This window comes from Pseudorca crassidens, chromosome 4, assembly GCF_039906515.1.
Source record: "Pseudorca crassidens isolate mPseCra1 chromosome 4, mPseCra1.hap1, whole genome shotgun sequence".
Lineage (NCBI taxonomy): Eukaryota > Metazoa > Chordata > Mammalia > Artiodactyla > Delphinidae > Pseudorca > Pseudorca crassidens.
In genome coordinates this window covers 95,496,090-95,521,884 of record NC_090299.1, presented here as the reverse complement: position 1 = coordinate 95,521,884, position 25,795 = coordinate 95,496,090, and positions in this window count along the sequence as shown.

Below are 25,795 nucleotides of genomic sequence, written 5' to 3'. Positions count from 1 at the left end.
TTTTCCTGTGGTTTACATGCAAATCCAGTCTACCTCCTGAAATCGGTTTCCTGCAATTCTGCCCCACTTTCAAGTCCTCTTGGCAGCCTTACTTCAATATATTTTTGGACGATAGCTGTCATTTTTAACTCTGCAGGTTTGTGAATGACAGTGCCCGTGAACTCCTTTCTTCAACTCGCTTTCTTGTGAGCTGGCCTCAACACTGCAGGATTTCTTTAGGCCCCAGTGTGGTTCCGGCATGGCACGCTGAGCCTTTGTTTAATTCCTCTTCCTGGTGGGAAATGAGAGTTAAATTTGTCCGTCCAGACACCTCCAGCTAGTCTCTCATTGGTTCTCCCTATTCCTGTTTATTTTCCGCAGAAATTGCAATCTGGGCCAAACAGGAGGTTAAAGGCACTGACTCTCCAAGTGGGGAGAGTGTTAGTAAAGCGTCTGGAATGTTGCATCCGAGTACCAGGGGACGAAAACTGAGACACCTTTGAACACGTTTCCCAATCACATGGTGTATCATACTCTGGGTTCCACATGCATGTTTTAGCTGAAGGAAGAATCCCTTAAACCTGGAGAGTTGAGACCCATGCAAAGGGTACCATGAAATATGACTTCAAAGGGTCGGCATTTGCTCACCGATCCTCACCAATCCTATCACTGCTGCGTTTATGCCGCTGTACACACTCTTGATTCTCTTTCGGAGACATATAAATCCATAGGTTTTAAGATTCTTACTAGTCAGGTATATTCGTAGGCTTTTAATATGGGGTGTTGAGTCCACTTCATTGAGCAAGGAGTAGCTCTTGTGTATTACATATTTGGCTTATGGAACGGTATCTGTGCTTATTTCAATCTCTGGTTTTATGCAGCACCCCAACTCACATTTCCCCTTAAGCAAGCATAAGTTGGTTTTCTACATTTGAGACCCTGTTCTGTTTTGTAATTCAGTTCCTGTGTAGCCAAGTTTACATTCCGTGTAGTAGTGATATCTTATGATGTTTCTTTTTCTGTGTGACTTATTTCACTTAGAATCATCGTACCTGAATCCACTCATTATGCTTCTACGGGCCTGATGACATAGATTTCATTGCTGAGTGATATTGCATTGTACGTAAGTACCACAACATCTTTATCCATTTTTCGCTTTCTGCGATATTAAACTTGTACCGTAAACGAGGTTCTTGTAAACAGAGCTGTCCCAAACTTTGGGGTGGCTATGTCTTTTTGATTTTAATTTCCCTAAGCTATAGGACCATAAGTGGAAGTGCCCTAGGCTCTGTTGCTTTGTTTTTTAGATGTTTCAGGAAACACCATACACTTCTCCAGAGTGGCTGTTGGCAATTTACATCCCGCCCATCAGCATAACAAGGCTCCCAGTTCTCCATGGCTTGTCCTGCCTTTCTGGATTTTACACTTTTTTCAGATGGCCCTTTTGACCGGGGGGCAGTGAGACTTCATTGTAGTGCAGATTTCCTTTGCAAGCTTGCTTGGTTGGCCAAAAAGTGCGTATGCGTTTTTTCCTGAATATATTCAGGAAAAAACGCATACGCCCTTTTTGGCCAAGTGCATCATTGTGGACGTTCTGCCTCTTTTCCTGTGGTTTACATGCAAATCCAGTCTACCTCCTGAAATCGGTTTCCTGCAATTCTGCCCCGCTTTCAAGTCCTCTTGGCAGCCTTACTTCAATATATTTTTGGACGATAGCTGTCATTTTTAACTCTGCAGGTTTGTGAATGACAGTGCCCCTGAGCTCCTTTCTTCAACTCGCTTTCTTGTGAGCTGGCCGCAACACCGCAGGATTGCTTCAGGCTCTAGTGTGGTTGCGGCACGGCACGCTTAGCCTTTGGTTAATTCCTCTTCCTGGTGGGAAACGAGAGTTAACTTTGCGCGTCCAGACACCTCCAGCTAGTTTCTCATTGGTTCTCCCTATTCCTGTTCATTTTCCGTAGAAATTGCAAACTGGGCCAAACAGGAGGTTAAAGGCACTGACTCTCCAAGTGGGGAGAGTGTTAGTAAAGTGTCTGGAATGTTGCACCCGAGAACCGGGGGACGAAAACTGAGACACATTTGAACACGTTTCCGATCACACAGTGGATCATACTCTGGGTTCCACATGCATGTTTTAGCTGAAGGAAGAATCCCTTAAACCTGGAGAGTTGAGACCCATGGAATGGGTTCCATGCAATATGACTTCAAAGGGTTTGCATTTGCTCACCGAACCTCACCAATCCTATCACTGCTGCGTTTATGCCGCTGTACACACGCTTGATTCTCTTTCGGAGACATATAAATCCATAGGTTTTAAGATTCTTACTAGTCAGGTATATTCTTAGGCGTTTAATATGGGGCGTTGAGTCCACTTCGTTGAGCAAGGAGTAGCTCTTGTCTATTACATATTTGGCTTATGGAACGGTATCTGTGCTAATTTCAATCTCTGGTTTTATGTAGCACCCCAACTCACCTTTCCCCTTAAGCAAGCATAAGTTGGTTTTCTACATTTGAGACCCTGTTCTGTTTTGTAATTCAGTTTCTGTGTAGCCAAGTTTACATTCCGTGTAGTAGTGATATCTTATGATGTTTCTTTTTCTGTGTGACTTATTTCACTTACAATCATCGTACCTGAATCCACTCATTATCCTGCTACGGGCAGATGACATAGATTTCATTGCTGAGTGATATTGCATTGTACGTAAGTACCACAACTTCTTTATCCATTTTTCACTTTCTGCGATATTGAACTTGTACCGTAAACGAGGTTCTTGTAAACAGAGCTGTCCCAAACATTTGGGTGGTTGTGTCTTTTTGATTTTAATTTCCCTAAGCTATAGGACCATAAGTGGAAGTGCCCTAGGCTCTGTTGCTTTGTTTTGTAGATGTTTCAGGAAACACCATACACTTCTCCAGAGTGGCTGTTGGCAATTTACATCCCGCCCATCAGCATAACAAGGCTCCCCGTTCTCCATGGCCTGTCCTGCCTTTCTGGATTTTACACTTTTTTCTGATGGCCCTTTTGACCGGGGGGCAGTGACACTCCATTGTAGTGCAGACTTCCTTTGCACGCTTACTTGATTGGCCAAAAAGGGCGTATGCGTTTTTTCCTGAATATATTCAGGAAAAAACGCATACGCCCTTTTTGGCCGAGTGCATCATTGTGGACGTTCTGCCTCTTTTCCTATGCTTTACATGCAATTCCAGTCTACCTCCTGAAATCGGTTTCCTGCAATTCTGCCCCGCTTTCAAGTCCTCTTGGCAGCCTTACTTCAATATATTTTTGGACGATAGCTGTCATTTATAACTCTGCAGGTTTGTGAATGACAGTGCCCCTGAGCTCCTTTCTTCAACTCGCTTTCTTGTGAGCTGGCCGCAACACCGCAGGATTGCTTCAGGCCCTAGTGTGGTTCCGGCATGGCACATTGAGGCTTTGGTTAATTCCTCTTCCTGGTGGGAAATGAGAGTTAAATTTGCCCGTCCAGACACCTCCAGCTAGTCTCTCATTGGTTCTCCCTATTCCTGTTCATCTTCCGCAGAAATTGCAAATTGGGCCAAACAGGAGGTTAAAGGCACTGACTCTCCAAGTGGGGAGAGTGTTAGTAAAGCGTCTGGAATGTTGCACCCGAGTACCAGGGGACGAAAACTGGCACATTTGAACACGTTTCCCGATCACACGGTGGATGATACTCTGGGTTCCACATGCATGTTTTAGCTGAAGAAAGAATCCCTTAAACCTGGAGAGTTGAGATCCATGGAATGGGTACCATGCAATATGACTTCAAAGGGTCTGCATTTGCTCACCGAACCTCACCAATCCTATCACTGCTGCGTTTATGCCGCTGTACACACGCTTGATTCTCTTTCGGAGCATATAAATCCATAGGTTTTAAGATTCTTACTAGTCAGGTATATTCTTAGGAGTTTAATATGGGGTGTTGAGTCCACTTCGTTGAGCAAGGAGTAGCTCTTGTCTATTACATATTTGGCTTATGGAACGGTATCTGTGCTAATTTCAATTTCTGGTTTTATGCAGCCCCCCAACTCACCTTTCCCCTTAAGCAAGCATAAGTTGGTTTTCTACATTTGAGACCCTGTTCTGTTTTGTAATTCAGTTCCTGTGTAGCCAAGTTTACATTCCATGTAGTAGTGATATCTTATGATGTTTCTTTTTCTCTGTGAGTTATTTCACTTAGAATCATCGTACCTGAATCCACTCATTATGCTCTAAAGGTCTCATGACATAGATTTCATTGCTGAGTGATATTGCATTGTACGTAAGTACCACAACTTCTTTATCCATTTTTCGCTTTCTGTGATATTGAATTTGTACCGTAAACGAGGTTCTTGTAAACAGAGCCGTCCCAAATTTTGGGGTGGCTGTGTGTTTTAGATTTTAATTTCCCTAAGCTATAGGACCATAAGTGGAAGTGCCCTAGGCTCTGTTGCCTTGTTTTTTAGATGTTTCAGGAAACACCATACACTTCTCCAGAGTGGCTGTTGGCAATTTACATCCCGCCCATCAGCATAAGAAGGCTCCCAGTTCTCCATGGCCTGTCCTGCCTTTCTGGATTTTACACTTTTTTCAGATGGCCCTTTTGACCGGGGGGCAGTGAGACTTCATTGTAGTGCAGATTTCCTTTGCAAGCTTGCTTGCTTGGCCAAAAAGTGCGTAGGCTTTTTTTCCTGAATATATTCAGGAAAAAACGCATACGCCCTTTTTGGCCAAGTGCATCATTGTGGACGTTCTGCCTCTTTTCCTATGCTTTACATGCAATTCCAGTCTACCTCCTGAAATCGGTTTCCTGCAATTCTGCCCCGCTTTCAAGTACTCTTGGCAGCCTTACTTCAATATATTTTTGGACGATAGCTGTCATTTATAACTCTGCAGGTTTGTGAATTACAGTGCCCCTGAGCTCCTTTCTTCAACTCGTTTTCTTGTGAGCTGGCCGCAACACCGCAGTATTGCTTCAGGCCCTAGTGTGGTTCCAGAATGGCACGCTGAGCCTTTGGTTAATTCCTCTTCCTGGTGGGCAATGAGAGTTAAATTTGCCCGTCCAGACACCTCCAGCTAGTCTCTCATTGGTTCTCCCTATTCCTGTTCATTTTCCGCAGAAATTGCAAACTGGGCCAAACAGGAGGTTAAAGGCACTGACTATCCACGTGGGGAGAGTGTTAGTAAAGCGTCTGGAATGTTGCACCCGAGAACCGGGGGACGAAAACTGAGACACATTTGAACACGTTTCCGATCACACAGTGGATCATACTCTGGGTTCCACATGCATGTTTTAGCTGAAGGAAGAATCCCTTAAACCTGGAGAGTTGAGACCCATGGAATGGGTACCATGCAATATGACTTCAAAGGGTCTGCATTTGCTCACCGAACCTCACCAATCCTATCACTGCTGCGTTTATGCCGCTGTACACACGCTTGATTCTCTTTCGGAGACATATAAATCCATAGGTTTTAAGATTCTTACTAGTCAGGTATATTCTTACGCGTTTAATATGGGGTGTAGAGTCCACTTCGTTGAGCAAGGAGTAGCTCTTGTCTATTACATATTTGGCTTATGGAACGGTATCTGTGTTAATTTCAATCTCTGGTTTTATGTAGCACCCCAACTCACCATTCCCCTTAAGCAAGCATAACTTGGTTTTCTACATTTGAGACCCTGTTCTGTTTTGTAATTCAGTTCCTGTGTAGCCAAGTTTACATTCCTTGTAGTAGTGATATCTTATGATGTTTCTTTTTCTGTGTGACTATGTCACTTAGAATCATCGTACCTGAATCCACTCATTATGCTGCTATGGGCCTGATGACATAGATTTCATTGCTGAGTTATATTGCATTGTACGTAAGTACCACAAATTCTTTATCCATTTTTCGCTTTCTGTGATATTGAACTTGTACCGTAAACGAGGTTCTTGTAAACAGAGCCGTCCCAAACTTTGGGGTGGCTGTGTGTTTTTGATTTTCAATTCCCTAATCTATAGGACCATAAGTGGAAGTGCCCTAGGCTCTGTTGCCTTGTTTTTTAGATGTTTCAGGAAACACCATACACTTCTCCAGAGTGGCTGTTGGCAATTTACATCCCGCCCATCAGCATAAGAAGGCTCCCAGTTCTCCGTGGCCTGTCCTGCCTTTCTGGATTTTACACTTTTTTCAGATGGCCCTTTTGACCGGGGGGCAGTGAGACTTCATTGTAGTGCAGATTTCCTTTGCAAGCTTGCTTGGTTGGCCAAAAAGGGCGTATGCGTTTTTTCCTGAATATATTCAGGAAAAAACGCATATGCCCTTTTTGGCCAAGTGCATCATTGTGGACGTTCTGCCTCTTTTCCTATGCTTTACATGCAATTCCAGTCTACCTCCTGCAATCCCTTTCCTGCAATTCTGCCCCTCTTTCACGTCCTCTTGGCAGCCTTACTTCAATATTTTTTTGGACGATAGCTGTCATTTATAACTCTGCAGGTTTGTGAATGACAGTGCCCCTGACCTCCTTTCTTCAACTCGCTTTCTTGTGAGCTGGCCGCAACACCGCAGGATTGCTTCAGGCCCTACTGTGGTTCCGGCATGGCATGCTGAGCCTTTGGTTAATTCCTCTTCCTGGTGGGAAATGAGAGTTAAATTTGCCCGTCCAGACACCTCCAGCTAGTCTCTCATTGGTTCTCCCTATTCCTGTTCATTTTCCGCAGAAATTGCAAACTGGGCCAAACAGGAGGTTAAAGGCACTGACTCTCCAAGTGGGGAGAGTGTTAGTAAAGCGTCTGCAATGTTGCACCCGAGTACCAGGGGACGAAAACTGAGACACCTCTGAACACGTTTCCCAATCACACGGTGGATCATACTCTGGGTTCCACATGCATGTTTTAGCTGAAGTAAGAATCCCTTAAACCTGGAGAGTTGAGACCCATGGAATGAGTACCATGCAATATGACTTCAAAGGGTCTGCATTTGCTCACCGAATCTCACCAATCCTATCACTGCTGCGTTTATGCCGCTGTACACACGCTTGATTCTCTTTTGGAGCATATAAATCCATAGGTTTTAAGATTCTTACTTGTCAGGTATATTCTTAGGCGTTTAATATGGGGTGTTGAGTCCACTTCGTTGAGCAAGGAGTAGCTCTTGTCTATTACATATTTGGCTTATGGAACGGTATCTGTGCTAATTTCAGTCTCTGGTTTTATGCAGCACCCCAACTCACCTTTCCCCTTAAGCAAGCATAAGTTGGTTTTCTACATTGGAGACCCTGTTCTGTTTTGTAATTCAGTTCCTGTGTAGCCAAGTTTACATTCCGTGTAGTAGTGATATCTTATGACGTTTCTTTTTCTGTGTGACTTATTTCACTTAGAATCATCGTATCTGAATCCACTCATTATGTTGCTATGGGCCTGATGACATAGATTTCATTGCTGAGTGATATTGCATTGTACGTAAGTACCACAAGTTCTTTAGCCATTTTTCGCGTTCTGTGATATTGAACTTGTAACGTAAACGAGTTTCTTGTAAACAGAGCCGTCCCAAACATTAGGGTGGCGGTGTCTTTTAGATTTTAATTTCCCTAAGCTATAGGACCATAAGTGGAAGTGCACTAGGCTCTGTTGCCTTGTTTTTTAGATGTTTCAGGAAACACCATACACTTCTCCAGTGTGGCTGTTGGCAATTTACATCCCGCCCATCAGCATAACAAGGCTCCCAGTTCTCCATGGCCTCTCCTGCCTTTCTGGATTTTACACTTTTTTCAGATGGCACTTTTGACCGGGGGGCAGTGAGACTTCATTGTAGTGCAGATTTCCTTTGCAAGCTTGCTTGGTTTGCCAAAAAGGGCGTAGGCTTTTTTTCTTGAGGAAAAATCGCATATGCCCTTTTTGGCCAAGTGCATCATTGTGGACGTTCTGCCTCTTTTCCTATGCTTTACATGCAATTCCAGTCTACCTCCTGAAATCGGTTTCCTGCAATTCTGCCCCGCTTTCAAGTCCTCTTGGCAGCCTTACTTCAATATATTTTTGGACGATAGCTGTCATTTATAACTCTGCAGGTTTGTGAATGACAGTGCCCCTGAGCTCCTTTCTTCAACTCGCTTTCTTGTGAGCTGGCCGCAACACCGCAGCATTGCTTCAGACCCCAGTGTGGTTCCGGCATGGCACGCTGAGCCTTTGGTTAATTCCTCTTCCTGGTGGGAAATGAGAGTTAAATATGCCCGTCCAGACACCTCCAGCTAGTCTCTCATTGGTTCTCCCTATTCCTGTTCATTTTCCGCAGAAATTGCAAACTGGGCCAAACAGGAGGTTAAAGGCACTGACTCTCCAAGTGGGGAGAGTGTTAGTAATGCGTCTGGAATGTTGCACCCGAGTACCAGGGGAAGAAAACTGAGACACCTTTGAACACGTTTCCCGATCACACGGTGGATCATACTCTGGGTTCCACATGCATGTTTTAGCTGAAGGAAGAATCCCTTAAACCTGGAGAGTTGAGACCCATGGAATGGGTACCATGCAATATGACTTCAAAGGGTCTGCATTGGCTCACCGATTCTCACCAATCCTATCACTGCTGCGTTTATTCCGCTGTACACACGCTTGATTCTCTTTCGGAGACATATAAATCCATAGGTTTTAAGATTCTTACTAGTCAGGTATATTCTTAGGCGTTTAATATGGGGTGTTGAGTCCACTTCGTTGAGCAAGGAGTAGCTCTTGTCTATTACATATTTGGCTTATGGAACGGTATCTGTGCTAATTTCAATGTCTGGTTTTATGCAGCACCCCAACTCACCTTTCCCCTTAAGCAAGCATAAGTTGGTTTTCTACATTTGAGACCCTGTTCTGTTTTGTAATTCAGTTCCTGTGTAGCCAAGTTTACATTCCGTGTAGTAGTGATATCTTATGATGTTTCTTTTTCTGTGTGACTTATTTCACTTCGAATCATCGTACCTGAATCCACTCATTATGCTGCTACGGGCCTGATGACATAGATTTCATTGCTGTGTGATATTGCATTGTACGTAAGTACTACAACTTCTTTATCCATTTTTCGCTTTCTGCGATATTGAACTTGTACCGTAAACGAGGTTCTTGTAAACAGAGCCTTCCCAAACTTTGGGGTGGCTGTGTCTTTTTGATTTTAATTTCCCTAAGCTATAGGACCATAAGTGGAAGTGCCCTAGGCTCTGTTGGTTTGTTTTTTAGATGTTTCAGGAAACACCATACACTTCTCCAGAGTGGCTGTTGGCAATTTACATCCCGCCCATCAGCATAACAAGGCTCCCAGTTCTCTGTGGCCTGTCCTGCCTTTCTGGATTTTACACTTTTTTCAGATGGTCCTTTTGACTGGAGGGCAGTGAGACTTCATTGTAGTGCAGAATTCCTTTGCAATCTTGCTTGGTTGGCCAAAAAGTGCGTATGCGTTTTTTCCTGAATATATTTAGGAAAAAACGCATACGCCCTTTTTGGCCAAGTGCATCATTGTGGACGTTCTGCCTCTTTTCCTTTGCTTTACATGCAATTCCAGTCTACCTCCTGAAATCGGTTTCCTGCAATTCTGCCCCCGATTCAAGTCCTCTTGGCAGCCTTACTTCAATATATTTTTGGACGATAGCTGACATTTATAACTCTGCAGGTTTGTGAATGACAGTGCCCCTGAGCTCCTTTCTTCAACTCGCTTTCTTGTGAGCTGGCCGCAACACCGCAGGCTTGCTTCAGGTCCCAGTGTGGTTCCGGCATGGCACGCTGAGCCTTTGGTTAATTCCTCTTCCTGGTGGGAAATGAGAGTTAAATTTGCCCGTCCAGACACCTCCAGCTAGTCTCTCATTGGTTCTCCGTATTCCTGTTCATTTTCTGCAGAAATTGCAAACTGGGCCAAACAGGAGGTTAAAGGCACTGACTCTCCAAGTGGGGAGAGTGTTAGTAAAGCATCTGGAATGTTGCACCCGAGTACCAGGGGACGAAAACTGAGACACATTTGAACACGTTTCCCGATCACATGGTGGATCATACTCTGGGTTCCACATGCATGTTTTAGCTGAAGGAAGAATCCCTTAAACCTGGAGAGTTGAGACCCCTGCAATGGGTACCATGCAATATGACTTCAAAGGGTCTGCATTTGCTCACCGAACCTCACCAATCCTAGCACTGCTGCATTTATGCCACTGTACACACGCTTGATTCTCTTTCTGAGACATATAAATCCATAGGTTTTAAGATTCTTACTAGTCAGGTATATTCTTAGGCGTTTAATATGGGGTGTAGAGTCCACTTCGTTGAGCAAGGAGTAGCTCTTGTCTCTTACATATTTGGCTTATGGAACCGTATCTGTGCTAATTTCAATCTTTGGTTTTATGCAGCACCCCAACTCACCTTTCCCCTTAAGCAAGCATAAGTCGGTTTTCTACATTTGAGACCCTGTTCTGTTTTGTAATTCAGTTCCTGTGTAGCCAAGTTTACATTCCATGTGGTAGAGATATCTTATGATGTTTCTTTCTCTGTGTGACTTATTTCACTTACAATCATCGTACCTGAATCCACTCATTATGCTGCTATGGGCCTGATGACATAGATTTCATTGCTGAGTGATATTGCATTGTACGTAAGTACCACAACTTCTTTATCCATTTTGCGCTTTCTGTGATATTGAACTTGTACCGTAAAGGAGGTTCTTGTAAACAGAGCTGTCCCAAAGATTGGGGTGGTTGTGTCTTTTTGATTTTAATTTCCCTAAGCTATAGGACCATAAGTGGAAGTGCCCTAGGCTCTGTTGCTTTGTTTTTTAGATGTTTCAGGAAACACCATACACTTCTCCAGAGTGACTGTTGGCAATTTACATCCCGCCCATCAGCATAACAAGGCTCCCAGTTCTCCATGGCCTGTCCTGCCTTTCTGGATTTTACACTTTTTTCAGATGGCCCTTTTGACCGGGGGGCAGTGAGACTTCATTGTAGTGCAGATTTCCTTTGCAATCTTGCTTGGTTGGCCAAAAAGGGCGTATGCGTTTATTCCTGAATATATTCAGGAAAAAACGCATACGCCCTTTTTGGCCAAGTGCATCATTGTGGACGTTCTGCCTCTTTTCCTATGCTTTACATGCAATTCCAGTCTACCTCCTGAAATCGGTTTCCTGCAATTCTGCCCCGCTTTCAAGTCCTCTTGGCAGCCTTACTTCAATATATTTTTGGACGATAGCTGTCATTTATAACTCTGCAGGTATGTGAATGACAGTGCCCCTGAGCTCCTTTCTTCAACTCGCTTTCTTGTGAGCTGGCCGCAACAGCGCAGCATTGCTTCAGGCCCTAGTGTGGTTCCGGCATGGCACACTGAGCCTTTGGTTAATTCCTCTTCCTGGTGGGAAATGAGAGTTAAATTTGCCCGTCCAGACACCTCCAGCTAGTCTCTCATTGGTTCTCCCTATTCCTGTTCATTTTCCGTATAAATTGCAAACTGGGCCAAACAGGAGGTTAAAGGCACTGACTCTCCAAGTGGGGAGAGTGTTAGTAAAGCATCTGGAATGTTGCACCCGAGTACCAGGGGACGAAAACTGACACAATTGAACACGTTTCCCGATCACACGGTGGATCATACTCTGGGTTCCACATGCATGTTTTAGCTGAAGGAAGAATCCCTTAAACTTGGAGAGTTGAGACCCATGGAATGGGTACCATGCAATATGACTTCAAAGGGTCTGCATTTGTCCACCGAACCTCACCAATCCTATCACTGCTGCGTTTATGCCGCTGTACACACGCTTGATTCTCTTTCGGAGACATATAAATCCATAGGTTTTAAGATTCTTCCTAGTCAGGTATATTCTTAGGCGTTTATTATGGGGTGTAGAGTCCACTTCATTGAGCAAGGAGTAGCTCTTGTCTATTACATATTTGGCTTATGGAACGGTATCTGTGCTAATTTCAATCTCTGGTTTTATGCAGCACCCCAACTCACCTTTCGCCTTAAGAAAGCATAAGTTGGTTTTCTACATTTGAGACCCTGTTCTGTTTTGTAATTCAGTTCCTGTGTAGCCAAGTTTACATTCCGTGTAGTAGTGATATCTTATGATGTTTCTTTTTCTGTGTGACTTATTTCACTTAGAATCATCGTACCTGAATCCACTCATTATGCTGCTATGGGCCTGATGACATAGATTTCATTGCTGAGTGATATTGCATTGTACGTAAGTACCACAACTTCTTTATCCATTTTTCACTTTCTATGATACTGAACTTGTACCGTAAACGAGGTTCTTGTAAACAGAGCCGTCCCAAACTTTCGGGTGGCTGTGTCTTTTTGATTTTAATTTCCCTAAGCTATAGGACCATAAGTGGAAGTGCCCTAGGCTCTGTTGCTTTGTTTTTTAGATGTTTCAGGAAACACCATACACTTCTCCAGAGTGGCTGTTGGCAATTTACATCCCGCCCATCAGCATAACAAGGCTCCCAGTTCTCCATGGCCTGTCCTGCCTTTCTGGATTTTACACTTTTTTCAGATGGCCCTTTTGACTGGGGGGCAGTGAGACTTCATTGTAGTGCAGATTTCCTTTGCAAGCTTGCTTGGTTGGCCAAAAAGGGCGTATGCGTTTTTTCCTGAATATATTCAGGAAAAAACGCATACGCCCTTTTTGGCCAAGTGCATCATTGTGGACGTTCTGCCTCTTTTGCTATGCTTTACATGCAATTCCAGTCTACCTCCTGCAATCCCTTTCCTGCAATTCTGCCCCTCTTTCACGTCCTTGTGGCAGCCTTACTTCAATATATTTTTGGACGATAGCTGTCATTTATAACTCTGCAGGTTTGTGAATGACAGTGCTCCTGACCTCCTTTCTTCAACTCGCTTTCTTCTGAGCTGGCCGCAACACCGCAGGATTGCTTAAGGCCCTACTGTGGTTCCGGCATGGCATGCTGAGCCTTTGTTTAATTCCTCTTCCTGGTGGGAAATGAGAGTTAAATTTGCCCGTCCAGACACCTCCAGCTAGTCTCTCATTGGTTCTCCCTATTCCTGTTCATTTTCCGTATAAATTGCAAACTGGGCCAAACAGGAGGTTAAAGGCACTGACTCTCCAAGTGGGGAGAGTGTTAGTAAAGCGTCTGGAATGTTGCACCCGAGTACCAGGGGACGAAAACTGAGACACCTCTGAACACGTTTCCCAATCACACGGTGGATCATACTCTGGGTTCCACATGCATGTTTTAGCTGAAGTAAGAATCCCTTAAACCTGGAGAGTTGAGACCCATGGAATGGGTACCATGCAATATGACTTCAAAGGGTCTGCATTTGCTCACCGAATCTCACCAATCATATCACTGCTGCGTTTATGCCGCTGTACACACGCTTGATTCTCTTTTGGAGCATATAAATCCATAGGTTTTAAGATTCTTACTTCTCAGGTATATTCTTAGGCGTTTAATATGGGGTGTTGAGTCCACTTCGTTGAGCAAGGAGTAGCTCTTGTCTATTACATATTTGGCTTATGGAACGGTATCTGTGCTAATTTCAATCTCTGGTTTTATGCAGCACCCCAACTCACCTTTCGCCTTAAGCAAGCATAAGTTGGTTTTCTACATTGGAGACCCTGTTCTGTTTTGTAATTCAGTTCCTGTGTAGCCAAGTTTACATTCCGTGTAGTAGTGATATCTTATGATGTTTCTTTTTCTGTGTGACTTATTTCACTTAGAATCATCGTACCTGAATCCACTCATTATGCTGCTATGGGCCTGATGACATAGATTTCATTGCTGCGTGATATTGCATTGTACGTAATTACCACAACTTCTTTATCCATTTTTCACTTGCTGTGATACTGAACTTGTACCGTAAATGAGGTTCTTGTAAACAGAGCCGTCCCAAACTTTGGGGTGGCTGTGTCTTTTTGATTTTAATTTCCCTAAGCTATAGGACCATAAGTGGAAGTGCCCTAGGCTCTGTTGCTTTGCTTTTTAGATGTTTCAGGAAACACCATACACTTCTCCAGAGTGGCTGTTCGCAATTTACATGCCGCACATCAGCATAACAAGGTTCCCAATTCTCCATGGTCTGTCCTGCCTTTCTGGATTTTACACTTTTTTCAGATGGCCCTTTTGACCGGGGGCAGTGAGACTTCATTGTAGTGCAGATTTCCTTTGCAAGCTTGCTTGGTTGGCCAAAAAGGGCGTATGCGTTTTTTCCTCAATATATTCAGGAAAAAACGCATACGCCCTTTTTGGCCAAGTGCATCATTGTGGACGTTCTGCCTCTTTTCCTATGCTTTACATGCTATTCCAGTCTACCTCCTGAAATCGGTTTCCTGCAATTCTGCCCCGCTTTCAAGTCCTCTTGGCAGCCTTACTTCAATATATTTTTGGACGATAGCTGTCATTTATAACTCTGCAGGTATGTGAATGACAGTGCCCCTGAGCTCCTTTCTTCAACTCGCTTTCTTGTGAGCTGGCCGCAACACCGCAGCATTGCTTCAGGCCCTAGTGTGGTTCCGGCATGGCACGCTTAGCCTTTGGTTAATTCCTCTTCCTGGTGGGAAATGAGAGTTAAATTTGCCCGTCCAGACACCTCCAGCTAGTCTCTCATTGGTTCTCCCTATTCCTGTTCATTTTCCGCAGAAATTGCAAACTGGGCCAAACAGGAGGTTAAAGGCACTGACTCTCCAAGTGGGGAGAGTGTTAGTAAAGCGTCTGGAATGTTGCACCCGAGTACCGGGGGATGAAAACTGAGTCACATTTTAACACGTTTCCCAATCACACGGTGGATCATACTCTGGGTTCCACATGCATGTTTTAGCTGAAGGAAGAATCCCTTAAACCTGGAGAGTTGAGACCCATGGAATGGGTACCATGCAATATGACTTGAAAGGGTCTGCATTTGCTCACCGAACCTCACCAATCCTAACACTGCTGCGTTTATGCCGCTGTACACATGGTTGATTCTCTTTTGGAGACATATAAATCCATAGGTTTTAAGATTCTTACTAGTCAGATATATTCTTATGCGTTTAATATGGGGTGTTGAGTCCACTTCGTTGAGCAAGGAGTAGCTCTTGTCTATTAAATATTTGGCTTATGGAACGGTATCTGTTCTAATTTCAATCTCTGGTTTTATGCAGCACCCCAACTCACCTTTCGCCTTAAGCAAGCATAAGTTGGTTTTCTACATTTGAGACCCTGTTCTGTTTTGTAATTCAGTTCCTGTGTAGCCAAGTTTACATTCCGTGTAGTAGTGATATCTTATGATGTTTGTTTTTCTGTGTGACTTATTTCACTTAGAATCATCGTACCTGAATCCACTCATTATGCTGCTACGGGCCTGATGACATAGATTTCATTGCTGAGTGATATTGCATTGTACGTAAGTACCACAACTTCTTTATCCATTTTTCGCTTTCTGTGATATTGAACTTGGACGATAAATGAGGTTCTTGTAAACAGAGCTTTCCCTAACTTTGGGGTGGCTGAGTCTTTTTGATTTTAATTTCCCTAAGCTATAGGACCATAAGTGGAAGTGCCCTAGGCTCTGTTGCTTTGTTTTTTAGATGTTTCAGGAAACACCATACACTTCTCCAGAGTGGCTGTTGGCAATTTACATCCCACCCATCAGCATAACAAGGCTCCCAGTTCTCCATGGCCTGTCCTGCCTTTCTGGATTTTACACTTTTTTCAGATGGCCCTTTTGACCGGGGGGCAGTGAGACTTCATTGTAGTGCAGATTTCCTTTGCAAGCTTGCTTGGTTGGCCAAAAAGGGCGTATGCGTTTTTTCCTGAATATATTCAGGAAAAAACGCATACGCCCTTTTTGGCCAAGTGCATCATTGTGGACGTTCTGCCTCTTTTCCTATGCTTTACATGCAATTCCAGTCTACCTCCTGAAATCGGTTTCCTGCAATTCTGCCCCGCTTTCAAGTCCTCTTGGCAGCCTTACTTCAATATATTTTTGGACGATAGCTATCATTTATAACTCTGCAGGTATGTGAATGACAGTGCCCCTGAGCTCCTTTCTTCAACTCGCTTTCTTGTGAGCGGGCCGCAACACCGCAGGATTGCTTCAGGCCCTAGTGTGGTTCCGGCATGGCACGCTGAGCCTTTGTTTAATTCCTCTTCCTGGTGGGAAATGAGAGTTAAATTTGCCCGTCCAGACACCTCCAGCTAGTCTCTCATTGGTTCTCCCTATTCCTGTTCATTTTCCGCAGAAATTGCAAACTGGGCCAAACAGGAGGTTAAAGGCACTGACTCTCCAAGTGGGGAGAGTGTTAGTAAAGCGTCTGGAATGTTGCACCCGAGTACCAGGGGACGAAAACTGAGACACATTTGAACACGTTTCCCGATCACATGGTGGATCATACTCTGGGTTCCACATGCATGTTTTAGCTGAAGGAAGAATCCCTTAAACCTGGAGAGTTGAGACCCCTGCAATGGGTACCATGCAATATGACTTCAAAGGGTCTGCATTTGCTCACCGAACCTCACCAATCCTATCACTGCTGCATTTATGCCACTGTACACACGCTTGATTCTCTTTCTGAGACATATAAATCCATAGGTTTTAAGATTCTTACTAGTCAGGTATATTCTTAGGCGTTTAATATGGGGTGTAGAGTCCACTTCGTTGAGCAAGGAGTAGCTCTTGTCTATTACATATTTGGCTTATGGAACGGTATCTGTTCTAATTTCAATCTCTGGTTTTATGCAGCACCCCAACTCACCTTTCCCCTTAAGCAAGCATAAGTTGGTTTTCTACATTTGAGACCCTGTTCTGTTTTGTAATTCAGTTCCTGTGTAGCCAAGTTTACATTCCGTGTAGTAGTGATATCTTATGACGTTTCTTTTTCTGTGTGACTTATTTCACTTAGAATCATCGTACCTGAATCCACTCATTATGCTGCTATGGGCCTGATGACATAGATTTCATTGCTGCGTGATATTGCATTGTACGTAAGTACCACAAATTCTTTATCCATTTTTCACTTTCTGTGATTTTGAACTTGTACTGTAAACGAGGTTCTTGTAAACAGAGCCTTCCCAAACTTTGGGGTGGCTGTGTCTTTTTGCTTTTAATTTCCCTAAGCTATAGGACCATAAGTGGAAGTGCCCTAGGCTCTGTTGCTTTGTTTTTTAGATGTTTCAGGAAACACCATACACTTCTCCAGAGTGGCTGTTGGCAATTTACATCCCGCCCATCAGCATAACAAGGCTCCCAGTTCTACATGGCCTGTCCTGCCTTTCTGGATTTTACACTTTTTTCAGATGGCCCTTTTGACCGGGGGGCAGTGAGACTTCATTGTAGTGCAGATTTCCTTTGCAAGCTTGCTTGGTTGGCCAAAAAGGGCGTATGCGTTTTTTCCTGAATATATTCAGGAAAAAACGCATACGCCCTTTTTGGCCAAGTGCATCATTGTGGACGTTCTGCCTCTTTTCCTTTGCTTTACATGCAATTCCAGTCTACCTCCTGAAATCGGTTTCCTGCAATTCTGCCCAGCGTTCAAGTCCTCTTGGCAGCCTTACTTCAATATATTTTTGGACGATAGCTGTCATTTATAACTCTGCAGGTTTGTGAATGACAGTGCCCCTGAGCTCCTTTCTTCAACTCGCTTTCTTGTGAGCTGGCCGCAACACCGCAGCATCGCTTCAGGCCCTAGTGTGGTTCCGGCATGACATGCAGAGCCTTTGGTTAATTCCTCTTCCTGGTGGGAAATGAGAGTTAACTTTGCCCTTCCAGACACCTCCAGCTAGTCTCTCATTGGTTCTCCCTATTCCTGTTCATTTTCCGCAGAAATTGCAAACTGGGCCAAACAGGAGGTTAAAGGCACTGACTCTCCAAGTGGGGAGAGTGTTAGTAAAGCGTCTGGAATGTTGCACCCGAGTACCATGGGACGAAAACTGAGACACATTTGAACACGTTTCCCGATCACACGGTGGATCATACTCTGGGTACCACATGCATGTTTTAGCTGAAGGAAGAATCCCTTAAACCTGGAGAGTTGAGACCCATTGAATGGGTACCATGTAATATGACTTCAAAGGGTCTGCATTTGCTCACCGATCCTCACCAATCCTATCACTGCTGCGTTTATGCCACTGTACACACGCTTGATTCTCTTTCGGAGACATATAAATCCATAGCTTTTAAGATTCTTACTAGTCAGGTATATTCTTAGGCGTTTAATATGGGGTGTTGAGTCCACTTCGTTGAGCAAGGAGTAGTTCTTGTCTATTACATATTTGGCTTATGGAATGGTATCTGTGCTAATTTCAATCTCTGGTTTTATGCAGCACCCCAACTCACCTTATCCCTTAAGGAAGCATAAGTCGGTTTTCTACATTTGAGACCCTGTTCTGTTTTGTAATTCAGTTCCTGTGTAGCCAAGTTTACATTCCATGTTGTAGAGATATCTTATGATGTTTCTTTTTCTGTGTGACTTATTTCACTTAGAATCATCGTACCTGAATCCACTCATTATGCTGCTATGGGCCTGATGACATAGATTTCATTGCTGAGTGATATTGCATTGTACGTAAGTACCACAACTTCTTTATCCATTTTTCACTTTCTGTGATTTTGAACTTATACTGTAAACGAGGTTCTTGTAAACAGAGCCTTCCCAAATTTTGGGTTGGCTGTGTCTTTTTGATTTTAATTTCCCTAAGCTATAGGACCATAAGTGGAAGTGCCCTAGGCTCTGTTGCTTTGTTTTGTAGATGTTTCAGGAAACACCATACACTTCTCCAGAGTGGCTGTTGGCAATTTACATCCCGCCCATCAGCATAACAAGGCTCCCAGTTCTCCATGGCCTGTCCTGCCTTTCTGGATTTTACACTTTTTTCAGATGGCCCTTTTGACCGGGGGGCAATGAGACTTCATTGTACTGCAGATTTCGTTTGCAAGCTTGCTTGGTTGGCCAAAAAGGGCGTATGCGTTTTTTCCTGAATATATTCAGGAAAAAACGCATACGCCCTTTTTGGCCAAGTGCATCATTGTGGACGTTCTGCCTCTTTTCCTTTGCTTTACATGCAATTCCAGTCTACCTCCTGAAATCGGTTTCCTGCAATTCTGCCCAGCGTTAAAGTCCTCTTGGCAGCCTTACTTCAATATATTTTTGGACGATAGCTGTCATTTATAACTCTGCATGTTTGTGAATGACAGTGCCGCTGAGCTCCTTTCTTCAACTCGCTTTCTTGTGAGCGGGCCGCAACACCGCAGCATTGCTTCAGGCCCTAGTGTGGTTCCGGCATGACATGCTGAGCCTTTGGTTAATTCCTCTTCCTGGTGGGAAATGAGAGTTAAATTTGCCCGTCCAGAGACTTCCAGCTAGGCTCTCATTTGTTCTCCCTATTCCTGTTCATTTTCCGCAGAAATTGCAAACTGGGCCAAACAGGAGGTTAAAGGCACTGACTCTCCAAGTGGGGAGAGTGTTAGTAAATCGTCTGGAATGTTGCACCCGAGTACCAGGGGATGAAAACTGACACAATTAAACACGTTTCCCGATCACACGGTGGATCATACTCTGGGTTCCACATGCATGTTTTAGCTGAAGGAAGAATCCCTTAAACCTGGAGAGTTGAGACCCATGGAATGGGTACCATGCAATATGACTTCAAAGGGTCTGCATTTGTTCACCAAACCTCACCAATCCTAGCACTGCTACATTTATGCCACTCTACACACGCTTGATTCTCTTTCTGAGACATATAAATCCATAGGTTTTAAGATTCTTACTAGTCAGGTATATTCTTAGGCGTTTAATATGGGGTGTAGAGTCCACTTCGTTGAGCAAGGAGTAGCTCTTGTCTATTACATATTTGGCTTATGGAACCGTATCTGTGCTAATTTCAATCTCTGGTTTTATGCAGCACCCCAACTCACCTTTACTCTTAAGCAAGCATATGTCGGTTTTCTACATTTGAGACCCTGTTCTGTTTTGTTATTCAGTTCCTGTGTAGCCAAGTTTACATTCCATGTGGTAGAGATATCTTATGATGTTTCTTTCTCTGTGTGACTTATTTCACTTACAATCATCGTACCTGAATCCACTCATTATGCTGCTACGGGCCTGATGACATAGATTTCATTGCTGAGTGATATTGCATTGTACGTAAGTACCACAACTTCTTTATCCATTTTGCGCATTCTGTGATATTGAACTTGTACCATAAATGAGGTTCTTGTAAACAGAGCTGTCGTAAAGATTGGGGTGGTTGTGTCTTTTTGATTTTAATTTCCCTAAGCTATAGGACCATAAGTGGAAGTGCCCTAGGCTCTGTTGCTTTGTTTTTTAGATGTTTCAGGAAACACCATACACTTCTCCAGAGTGACTGTTGGCAATTTACATCCCGCCCATCAGCATAACAAGGCTCCCAGTTCTCCATGGCCTGTCCTGCCTTTCTGGATTTTACACTTTTTTCAGATGGCCCTTTTGACCGGGGGGCAGTGAGACTTCATTGTAGTGCAGATTTCCTTTGCAAGCTTGCTTGGTTGGCCAAAAAGGGCGTATGCGTTTTTTCCTGAATATATTCAGGAAAAAACGCATACGCCCTTTTTGGCCAAGTGCATCATTGTGGACGTTCTGCCTCTTTTCCTATGCTTTACATGCAATTCCAGTCTACCTCCTGAAATCGGTTTCCTGCGATTCTGCCCCGCTTTCAAGTCCTCTTGGCAGCCTTACTTCAATATATTTTTGGACGATAGCTGTCATTTATAACTCTGCAGGTATGTGAATGACAGTGCCCCTGAGCTCCTTTCTTCAACTCGCTTTCTTGTGAGCTGGCCGCAACACCGCAGCATTGCTTCAGGCCCTAGTGTGGTTCCGGCATGGCACACTGAGCCTTTGGTTAATTCCTCTTCCTGGTGGGAAATGAGAGTTAAATTTGCCCGTCCAGACACCTCCAGCTAGTCTCTCATTTGTTCTCCCTATTCCTGTTCATTTTCCGCAGAAATTGCAAACTGGGCCAAACAGGAGGTTAAAGGCACTGACTCTCCAAGTGGGGAGAGTGTTAGTAAAGCATCTGGAATGTTGCACCCGATTACCAGGGGACGAAAACTGAGACAATTGAACACGTTTCCCGAGCACACGGTGGATCATACTCTGGGTTCCACGTGCATGTTTTAGCTGAAGGAAGAATCCCTTAAACCTGGAGAGTTGAGACCCATGGAATGGGTACCATGCAATATGACTTCAAAGGGTCTGCATTTGTTCACCGAACCTCACCAATCCTATCACTGCTGCGTTTATGCCGCTGTACACACGCTTGATTCTCTTTCGGAGACATATAAATCCATAGGTTTTAAGATTCTTACTAGTGAGGTATATTCTTAAGCGTTTATTATGGGGTGTAGAGTCCACTTCGTTGAGCAAGGAGTAGCTCTTGTCTAATACATATTTGGCTTATGGAACTGTATCTGTTCTAATTTCAATCTCTGGTTTCATGCAGCACCCCAACTCACCTTTCGCCTTAAGAAAGCATAAGTTGGTTTTCTACATTTGAGACCCTGTTCTGTTTTGTAATTCAGTTCCTGTGTAGCCAAGTTTACATTCCGTGTAGTAGTGATATCTTATGATGTTTCTTTTTCTGTGTGACTTATTTCACTTAGAATCATCGTACCTGAATCCACTCATTATGCTGCTATGGGCCTGATGACATAGATTTCATTGCTGCGTGATATTGCATTGTACGTAATTACCACAACTTCTTTATCCATTTTGCGCTTTCTGTGATACTGAACTTGTACCGTAAACGAGGTTCTTGTAAACAGAGCCGTCCCAAACTTTGGGGTGGCTGTGTCTTTTTGATTTTAATTTCCCTAAGCTATAGGACCATAAGTGGAAGTGCCCTAGGCTCTGTTGCTTTGCTTTTTAGATGTTTCAGGAAACACCATACACTTCTCCAGAGTGGCTGTTCGCAATTTACATCCCGCACATCAGCATAACAAGGTTCCCAATTCTCCATGGCCTGTCCTGCCTTTCTGGATTTTACACTTTTTTCAGATGGCCCTTTTGACCGGGGGCAGTGAGACTTCATTGTAGTGCAGATTTTCTTTGCAAGCTTGCTTGGTTGGCCAAAAAGGGCGTATGCGTTTTTTCCTGAATATATTCAGGAAAAAACGCATACGCCCTTTTTGGCCAAGTGCATCATTGTGGATGTTCTGCCTCTTTTCCTATGCTTTACATGCAATTCCAGTCTACCTCCTGAAATCGGTTTCCTGCAATTCTGCCCCGCTTTCAAGTCCTCTTGGCAGCCTTACTTCAATATATTTTTGGACGATAGCTGTCATTTATAACTCTGCAGGTATGTGAATGACAGTGCCCCTGAGCTCCTTTCTTCAACTCGTTTTCTTGTGAGCTGGCCGCAACACCGCAGCATTGCTTCAGGCCCTACTGTGGTTCCGGCATGGCACGTTGAGCCTTTGTTTAATTCCTCTTCCTGGTGGGAAATGAGAGTTAAATTTGCCTGTCCAGACACCTCCAGCTAGTCTCTCATTGGTTCTCCCTATTCCTGTTCATTTTCCGCAGAAATTGCAAACTGGGCCAAACAGGAGGTTAAAGGCACTGACTCTCCAAGTGGGGAGAGTGTTAGTAAAGCGTCTGGAATGTTGCACCCGAGTACCAGGGGACGAAAACTGAGACACATTTGAACACGTTTCCCGATAACATGGTGGATCATACTCTGGGTTCCACATGCATGGTTTAGCTGAAGGAAGAATCCCTTAAACCTGGAGAGTTGAGACCCATGGAATGGGTACCATGCAATATGACTTCAAAGGGTCTGCATTTGCTAACCGAACCTCACCAATAATATCACTGCTGCGTTTATGCCGCTGTACACACGCTTGATTCTCTTTCGGAGACATATAAATCCATAGGTTTTAAGATTCTTACTAGTCAGGTATATTCTTAGGCGTTTAATATGGGGTGTTGAGTCCACTTCGTTGAGCAAGGTGTAGCTCTTTTCTATTACATATTTGGCTTATGGAACGATATCTGTGCTAATTTCAATGTCTGGTTTTATGCAGCACCCCAACTCACCTTTCCCCTTAAGGATGCATAAGTTGGTTTTCTACATTTGAGACCCTGTTCTGTTTTGTAATTCAGTTCCTGTGTAGCCAAGTTTACATTCCGTGTAGTAGTGATATCTTATGATGTTTCTTTTTCTCTGTGACTTTTTTCACTTAGAATTATCGTACCTGAATCCACTCATTATGCTGCTATGGGCCTGATGACATAGATTTCATTGCTGAGTGATATTGCATTGTAGGTAAGTACCACAACTTCTTTATCCATTTTTCACTTTCTGTGATATTGAACTTGTACCGTAAACGAGGTTCCTGTAAACAGAACCGTCCCAAACTTTGGGGTGGCTGTGTCTTTTTGATTTTAATTTCCCTAAGCTATAGGACCATAAGTGGAAGTGCCCTAGGCTCTGTTGTTTTGTTTTTTAGATGTTTCAGGAAACACCATACACTTCTCCAGAGTGGCTGTTGGCAATTTACATCCCGACCATCAGCATAACAAGGCTCCCAGTTCTCCATGGCCTGTCCTGCTTTGCTGGATTTTATACTTTTTTCAGATGGCCCTTTGGCCCGCGGGGTAGTGAGACTTCATTGTAGTGCAGATTCCCTTTGCAAGCTTGCTTGGTTGGCCAAAAAGGGCGTATGCGTTTTTTCCTGAATATATTCAGGAAAAAACGCATACGCCCCTTTTGGCCAAGTGCATCATTGTGGACGTTCTGCCTCTTTTCCTATGCTTTACATGCAATTCCAGTCTACCTCCTGAAATCGGTTTCCTGCAATTCTGCCCCGCTTTCAAGTCCTCTTGGCAGCCTTACTTCAATATATTTTTGGACGATAGCTATCATTTATAACTCTGCAGGTATGTGAATGACAGTGCCCCTGAGCTCCTTTCTTCAACTCGCTTTCTTGTGAGCTGGCCGCAACACCGCAGGATTGCTTCAGGCCCTAGTGTGGTTCCGGCATGGCACGCTGAGCCTTTGTTTAATTCCTCTTCCTGGTGGGAAATGAGAGTTAAATTTGCCCGTCCAGACACCTCCAGCTAGTCTCTCATTGGTTCTCCCTATTCCTGTTCATTTTCCGCAGAAATTGCAAACTGGGCCAAACAGGAGGTTAAAGGCACTGACTCTCCAAGAGGGGAGAGTGTTAGTAAAGCGTCTGGAATGTTGCACCCGAGTACCAGGGGACGAAAACTGAGACACATTTGAACACGTTTCCCGATCACATGGTGGATCATACTCTGGGTTCCACATGCATGTTTTAGCTGAAGGAAGAATCCCTTAAACCTGGAGAGTTGAGATCCCTGCAATGGGTACCATGCAGTATGACTTCAAAGGGTCTGCATTTGCTCACCGAACCTCACCAATCCTTTCACTGCTGCATTTATGCCACTGTACACACGCTTGATTCTCTTTCTGAGACATATAAATCCATAGGTTTTAAGATTCTTACTAGTCAGGTATATTCTTAGGCGTTTAATATGGGGTGTAGAGTCCACTTCGTTGAGCAAGGAGTAGCTCTTGTCTATTACATATTTGGCTTATGGAACGGTATCTGTGCTAATTTCAATCTCTGGTTTTATGCAGCACCCCAACTCACCTTTCCCCTTAAGCAAGCATAAGTCGGTTTTCTACATTTGAGACCCTGTTCTGTTTTGTAATTCAGTTCCTGTGTAGCCAAGTTTACATTCCATGTGGTAGAGATATCTTATGATGTTTCTTTTTCTGTGTGACTTATTTCACTTAGAATCATCGTACCTGAATCCACTCATTATGCTGCTATGGGCCTGATGACATAGATTTCATTGCTGAGTGATATTGCATTGTACGTAAGTACCACAACTTCTTTATCCATTTTTCACTTTCTGTGATTTTGAACTTATACTGTAAACTAGGTTCTTGTAAACAGAGCCTTCCCAAACTTTGGGGTGGCTGTGTCTTTTTGATTTTAATTTCCCTAAGCTATAGGACCATAAGTGGAAGTGCCCTAGGCTCTGTTGCTTTGTTTTGTAGATGTTTCAGGAAACACCATACACTTCTCCAGAGTGGCTGTTGGCAATTTACATCCCGCCCATCAGCATAACAAGGCTCCCAGTTCTCCATGGCCTGTCCTGCCTTTCTGGATTTTACACTTTTTTCAGATGGCCCTTTTGACCGGGGGGCAGTGAGACTTCATTGTAGTGCAGATTTCCTTTGCAAGCTTGCTTGGTTGGCCAAAAAGGGCGTATGCGTTTTTTCCTGAATATATTAAGGAAAAAACGCATACGCCCTTTTTGGCCAAGTGCATCATTGTGGACGTTCTGCCTCTTTTCCTATGCTTTACATGCAATTCCAGTCTACCTCCTGAAATCGGTTTCCTGCAATTCTGCAGAGCGTTCAAGTCCTCTTGGCAGCCTTACTTCAATATATTTTTGGACGATAGCTGTCATTTATAACTCTGCAGGTTTGTGAATGACAGTGCCCCTGAGCTCCTTTCTTCAACTCGCTTTCTTGTGAGCTGGCCGCAACACCGCAGCATTGCTTCAGGCCCTAGTGTGGTTCCGCATGACATGCTGAGCCTTTGGTTAATTCCTCTTCCTGGTGGGAAATGAGAGTTAACTTTGCCCGTCCAGACACCTCCAGCTAGTCTCTCATTGGTTCTCCCTATTCCTGTTCATTTTCCGCAGAAATTGCAAACTGGGCCAAACAAGAGGTTAAAGGCACTGACTCTCCAAGTGGGGAGAGTGTTAGTAAAGCGTCTGGAATGTTGCACCCGAGTACCGGGGGATGAAAACTGACACAATTAAACACGTTTCCCGATCACACGGTGGATCATACTCTGGGTTCCACATGCATGTTTTAGCTGAAGG